The sequence below is a fragment of the Haemorhous mexicanus genome, chromosome 4 (assembly GCF_027477595.1).
Source record: "Haemorhous mexicanus isolate bHaeMex1 chromosome 4, bHaeMex1.pri, whole genome shotgun sequence".
In the NCBI taxonomy this organism is placed as follows: domain Eukaryota; kingdom Metazoa; phylum Chordata; class Aves; order Passeriformes; family Fringillidae; genus Haemorhous; species Haemorhous mexicanus.
The window spans coordinates 13,764,000-13,771,181 of record NC_082344.1 but is presented as its reverse complement, the minus strand read 5'-3'; positions in this window follow the sequence as shown (position 1 = coordinate 13,771,181).

The following is a 7,182-nucleotide window of genomic DNA, read 5'->3' as shown; positions in this document are numbered from 1 at the left end:
AGAAACCAAGCAAGTCATATTTATTGCACAAGCAGTACAACCACTGATGTAAATTACCCTGTAAATTCAAAATGAATCTGTGTCACAGGAGTGGATTGAATGTTTCTATTGATATTTTGCTTAAAGCAGACAATTAATTCTTTTGACAGCCAACTCATAACTGCAACCTAACTTTCAACTACAGCTTTCAAAGAGTGGAAACATGTCTGTTTATAAAACAATACAGTACAGTACAAGACCAAAACAGGTCATAGACATTCAAATGAATAAAAGATCAAAGGACAGATTAATTCACATCTGCAAGCCCTCAAGAGCGTACAGGTCAAAAGTCCCCAGAAAACTAGGCCAGTGGCACAAATTCTCTATGTTGGCACCAGCAGAAGCAGCTGCTCTCTTTATAGGATGCAATCTTGCTTACATCAGCCTTCAGAGCAATCTTCTGTCCCCCTGCCCAATACGCCTTCTGCTCTACTCCTTGGACTTCACGTTTGCATTTCTACAGAGTCCTGCAAACTGACTCAAAGTTCAGGTAGTAGATTTCAAAGATTTAGAAATATTGTGTTAGGTCTATTTCTTTCGTATTTCACCCCGTCTAAGCATACTGTAACTTTCTGAAGTGAAATATGTCGAGTATGTCACGTGTAGTTTGCATGTTAGTCCTGCTTCATATTAAAACTTCTCACAGACCCCTGTGATGCCTTACTGCAAAAAGATATAGCTGCAAAGAGTGGTGATTGTGCAAAGTTAGAAAGGCCAGAAAACCATGTAAACAACCTAACAGTAGAGCTTTGAATTTCTGAATATAATCTTGCACCATCTAAAGTCAAAATAGAATATTGAAATGATTTTCATCTAATAATGAGCGTGGGGAAGAGAGAATCCAGATAGACTTCTTTTTTTTTTTGGAACAGTTCCAGGAAATACATGGCCTTAACTTGGAAGCATAGCATTAAATATTTTTATATAGCATGACTTCGCATTACCTAATCATATGATTTGGAGAACTGAATTGGAAAGCAGGAAATAAACAAAGAAAAATATTCAAGCCATAAAAAATGTGAATTTAAAATTTTCTTTGTATTTCTGATTAAAACTATGCTAAATGGTCACCCATTATTTTAAAAAGCATCTGGACATAAAAAATGGAGACATTCCTGCAGGTCTTGGATGTCAGGGATTCCTGAAAAGCTTTATTTCACTGCTTCCCAACCCTGATTCAATCCCCTTAAATGCAGCTGTATTTCAGATGCTCAGTGAAACTGTCCATGTAATGCATATAGTTTACAAATAATCTGCAGAAAAAGCTAGCTAGATTTAAAGATCTTTTTCTGGAAATGGCCTTCAAATGATTTCTATAAACACACAGCTGGGATTTCTGCTGTCTTCTTCAGGCCACTTCCTGCAGAGACCTCTCCATTAAATCTGTCTCGTTCTACTAAGAACACTTCTGGTGAGCCAAAGTCAGCACTGGGATTGTCCAACTGCATGGAATTACTGTCTGCTAGAGCTGCACACTGAGGGCTTCTGTGTGCAGCATCATGTGAGCCCTACTAACGTCACCCTGTTGCTATACACTGAGCTAACTGGACCTTAAGGGACAAGATTGGGCACTAATTTTGTAATAGAAATTAGGTACTAAGAAGGAGGCCAGAGGATTTCAATGTTTCTGCCTCCAGCTGAAGCAAAACTGAATCTTAGTCTTTATCTAAAAAACTAGGTGAATTAACCTGTTTGGCATTCATATGCCAAAAAGGTTAGTAATACACTCAGAACTGTCAAAAGAGTAACAATTCCAATCATTACTTTCTAAAAAGAATTCATTTGAAGAAGTCAGGAAGAAAGATGAAACATGCAAATATCCTACCCTGAGAATCATTCTGTTGATCTGCACAGGTTTCCTATTATATTCCCATCTAAAGCATTGGACATGTGTGCTTGTGATGACACAAATACTTGCAAAGCTTATCAGATAAACCATGGTCTCTTCAAACAGCAAAACATTTCTTGATGGTTGCATTTGCTAAATCCATTTAGACCCAATGTTCTTAAAGGTCTTTTCCAACCAAAGTGATTCCATCATTCTCTAAGTCGCACATCCCAATTGTCCTGGTTTAGGGCAAATTTGGCAGAAAACCTCAAAAAGGGTCCCCCCCCAGAAAACCCACCCACACGGCCCCTCCCCTCAACTGGTTTGGGGAAAATTTCCTCAGAGAGAAGTGGGAAAAAGCTGTTTATTTAAAAGGCAAAGCAATCCCCAGTACAAAAAATGAACAATACCAGATGACAAAACTCAATTGCCACTCTGAAGAGACAACAAATCAGAAAGTCTCTCCTGTGGGTGCTCGCTCTGTTTTCAATGCCTCCACCAATGGGGAAGGCTGCTGCCCAGAGCAGGTGTCCATAGGCAACAAAGTGCAAGCTCTCAGTGCTCCCCAGGTCCCAGTACGGGGCAGATTCGAAACGTTCCAAGAAAAGGGTAAGGAAAATAAAAAAAAAACAGTCCAGGGAAAACTCTGCCTCAGGCAGCTAAACCAACTAAAAAGCAAATGAGCGCTCTGTTCTGCTCCGTCAGTGCTCAGACAACACAGTGCAGCGCAGAATGTGGAGTGTTGCTTTTTAAGGGGTGCAGCCTCTGGTAACAAACTCCGTGCTTCTTCTTCTCCCCACCTTTGCTCTCAGAACCAGTCTTGAAGGCAGAGAATATCATATCAAGCATTAACAGAACAGATGACTGGGGATACAAGCATCATAAAGTCACCCTAGGACACTGCTCTATTGAGATATGTCACCAGACTATGCTAAGACCAAGTTTTGGTACTGCTCATTAAAATTCTACTCTCACAGTGAAGCTGAGGAGGAAACACAGCTCACTACAGTTACCTTGTGGCATGCCAGTGCTTCCTTTCAATCCCAATGTTCTTCATTTTTAAGTCCCTGACATCACAGGCATAATGAAACATCCTTTGGGCAGGAAGGAAGATATTATTCTTCTCATTTATACTGATGGGTAAGCTGACATGCAGAGCAGTTAATTCAAAGTGAAAGAGCAATCAAGTCAATAGTAAAACTCACCTCAGTTTTGTTTACTCCCCTAAATCCTTACTATCCCAAAATACAAGAACAGCTGTAAAAGCCTTGTGGCTACCTAGTTTTTTCCTATACCTACATGGTGGGTGTCCTGGTTTAGGGCAAATTTGGGAGAGAATCCCCAAAAAGGGCTTCTCCAAAAAACAAATCCACACGGCCCCTCCCCCCAACCGGTTCGGGAAGAATTCCTCGGAGAGAGGTGGAAAGAACCTATTTATTTGACAAGCACAGCAACCCCCGGCACACAAAATGAACAATACCAGATGACACCACTCTTTCACCACTCTGAAAAAAGATGACAAATTCAGAAAGTCTCTCCTGGGGGTGGTCGCTGTTATCAGTCCCTCTGGCGCAGGGGCTGCTGCTCGGTGTTTCCAAATCGGTGGTTCCAATCCCAGTCCGGAGCAGGTTCCGCAGGTCCACACAGGGGAAACAGTCCAGAAAGGAATTTGGACTGTTTAGCTAAGTTAACTAATGAGAAGAGGGGGAAAAAAGCAAGAGCAAGCAAAGCAGAAGCAAAGCAGAAGCAAGAGCAAAGGCAAAAAGCAGCGCAAAAAGCAAAAATGCAACAGTAAGTACTGGTGCTCTCTGTATGTCCCGCCGAGTGGCTGATAAGAGGCCCAAAACAAAACTTTCACTCTTCCCATCTAAAAGGCACAGAACAAAATATCCAGCATAAATTACACACACCAATGGGGATAACAATCACCCTAGGACAGTGGGTAAGGGATAAACAGTCCCACACAATGGTAATCCACAACAAAGCATTCTTGACATCATATTCAGGTTTTGCATTGTGAGCTCTTCACCTGATCAACTTTTTCCATCACAATACTTTGGGGAGTATCTTAGAGAGCTGGATGTTGTTTGCTTTGAAAGCACCTTAATCATTCAGGAACCCAGTACCAAGGACAAAGTTCAAAAGAAGATAGTGCTATGCATTGATTTTCATCTAGGACAGACATATTTCTACAACCCAGAAGGCTGACCTAATGCTTCACGACAACGTGGCTGAAGTGGCATCCTGGTCCCCATAGGTTTTTCTCTTTTCTTTTAGCTGCTTTCTTACCAGATTATTGAGCTGAATTAGCTCAAAAAGGAATCAGATAAGTGCCAGAGCTTTCAAACAAACAAACAAACAAAAAACCAGATGCAAAATGGTTATTTGTAAGTGCATTTGAAAATAGAAGTTGTTTTGTACTTCTCATAGACACATAACATTCTATAGAATGATATTGCTCCAGCACTTTGGCTTTAGTTTTGGGTTTTTATTTTTCCTCAATTCTAAGTGCTACGCATTCTTTTTGGCCATTTTAGTAAACAGATTTTCTGATATATGTGAAAGATGGTCCGAAGTTCCCTGCATTTGCCTCACGACCGTCCCCAGGACAGACATCGGGACCCTGAGGACCCTGATTGGAATGCTGGCCTGCTGGTGGTGGAGGAATGCCAGAAATCCTGAGGCCCCTGAGCAGAATTCTGGCCTGCCAAGTGATTGTTTGCAGCTGTGTCTACAGTGACTGCTTCTAGCAGGGCCTGCCAAGGGGTGATGCGCCCTATATGCTCCCACCTGCTTGGCAACACCAGCCCAGGAATTTTCCCACCTCTTGGCCAGATGAACTCGCTGGGGCAACTGTGGTAGCCGCCCCATGGAAAATCCTTCATCTGCTCCACTACCACCGTGAGGGATGGAGATTGAAGCCCCCCCTCCCAAGGACTGAGGCTGAGACCCCTGTAATTCTGATCCAGGGGTGCTGGCGTGACCGAAGCAGGATGCCTACTAAGTGTTGCTACAGATGTGTTCGCTGGACCTAGACTGGTTTCCCATAGAAACCAGTCCTGAAACCACGGGTCCCACTCACCGCTGATATTGATATTGACTTATCCTGCTAAGACCATGGACTGTCTGTACCCGTCTTCAATACCTTTCTCCCCCTCAGCACTTTCAATAGACTTGCTCTTTATTGCATCTGCTCCCCCTCAGCCATTTCTAGATCTGTTTCCCCCCTCAGCAATGGACTATAATAGAGCCTTGAGTTAACCAGGACTTGGAGATCTCCTCTAGGAGAACTCCATCGGCTCAACTGCGAGGACTTTTTCTCTCTCCATTTGGTAGCTATACTCCCTCTCTCTTTCTCCCCCTCTTTTCTATTCTTTTCCTCTCCCTAATTCCTTTAGGGCATTTGCTGTGGTCATTCTAGAAAGGTGCATTTGTTTTGAGTGATACTGCAATCCCCTTTCCATCTTGTCTTTTGCACTCCGAGATCAGTTAAGAAAACATCACCACCCCCTTGGTATGACAATATGTTCTTTCCAGCTGAAATTGGTTCTAGTCAATAGAAGCACACTGGTAGGTAAAAGTAGACTATAAAAGATAACATTAAGAATGTATTTCCCATGTCCTCCCATTATTGCAAGTGAAGAAAGCAGACAGATCTTCAGATAACATGCTATGCGAATGGAAAGGAATCTTCTTGGAGGCAACTGTGAAACTCATGCAATGAAATAGAGTTCCGACAGATGAAAGGGTCACATATGATGTCAAATCTATACTTCTGATGTTTGAATGAAACAAGATTTCTTGAAGTACAATCCTATAAAATGAAGGTGAATTTGCAGAAGCAATTGAACTAGGTCTCCTTTAGAAACACAATGTTTTTTTAATTAAACTGAGCATTCAGGAAGGCAACCTTGAAATCAAAAGGATTTAGAAACATACAAATACCAAGACTGGCAGTTCATTATCTTGCTCAGTCTCTTTAAGATAAGATTTACTTTTAACTTCCACTTGTAGTAGGTCTGAAGACATTAGGAATGATGCAATATGAAAAAACCAAAACAAAACCACGTTCTCAAAAAGCTTTGAGAATCCAGAGAAATGATGATTTTTAGGGGTTAGGTAGTCCTTTAAAATTTGTCTCAGGGGAAAGAGATAAAAAACTGACTGAGACCAAATGACTGTGGAGTATATTCCAAAACAGTAATGAAAAATGTAAGGGGCGTGAAAGAAAAATTCTATGCTGGCTTCATCTGTTGAAAGCATTCCAGACTGGTTGAAATTATGAATCACATCTTGTGGGATTTAAAAAAAAAAAAAAAAAAAAAAAATTTGGAACATATTTTCCCATTCCAGGATGGCATGACAGCTTTATTTCATTTTGTTCCTATGACCGGTTAATAGCTTATGAAGTGTTTTACAATAGAGTGAGAGTGTTCACACCAACCATACAATTTGGATGACTCTCTTTTACTTTATATAGCAGCAGATATGGTTTAGCACTCCACAATTCAGTCCCCAAAAGTGAGTAAGTGCGGCAGATTTAATCTAACTGCCCAGTCCACCAGTGTAGCCTCTCTCCCACGGCCGCGGGGCTGTGCGGGTGTCCGGCTAGGCTGACCACGGCCCAGCCGAAGATGGCCACACAAAGTGCCACTCCCAGATTCCCTCCGGAACCCTGAGGAGTTGTGTACCATCTGCGGCATGGGTGACGCAGGCGGGATTTTCGGCTACAAGGTACCAAAGCAAAGGAAGGAGGAAGGACGCCTGTATAAGTACCAAGGACCTTTTAATCTTGTTCTTCTTCCCCGGTGGGTTCAGGGAGAGGTGACAAAGGCAGAGTCCCGGGGGGACGCTGATAAAGGGAGTGGGTGTGATAGGAGGAGACACAAAGCTTACCAATAGCAAGGACCCAGGGAGGAGCGTGGGTTACAGCTAAGCCACTGAGGATCACACAGGGGAGGGGAAAAACTCCAGGGGCAAATCATACATCAAATTAAGGAATGACTGGCAGAGAGAATTCTCGCGATAAGAAGGGTGGTTACCATGACAGGCAGGGGAGGGGGGAGCAGCTCTAACAGGGAGAAAGCATTGTGAGGGAAGTACATGGTGGGGAACCGAATACCCCGAACCATTATTGAGTTACAAAAGGAATAACTGATTCTAAAAACACACAATGCCACACACCAGAATGCCTAATTATCTTGAAAAATGCTTTGCTATATCTCATTATGTGGATGTGTCTCTCTAGCTCCACTTTGAGCTTCTTGATCTTTCATCTATGGGATGAGATCCAATTTAGCTTTGCAAGGATATAG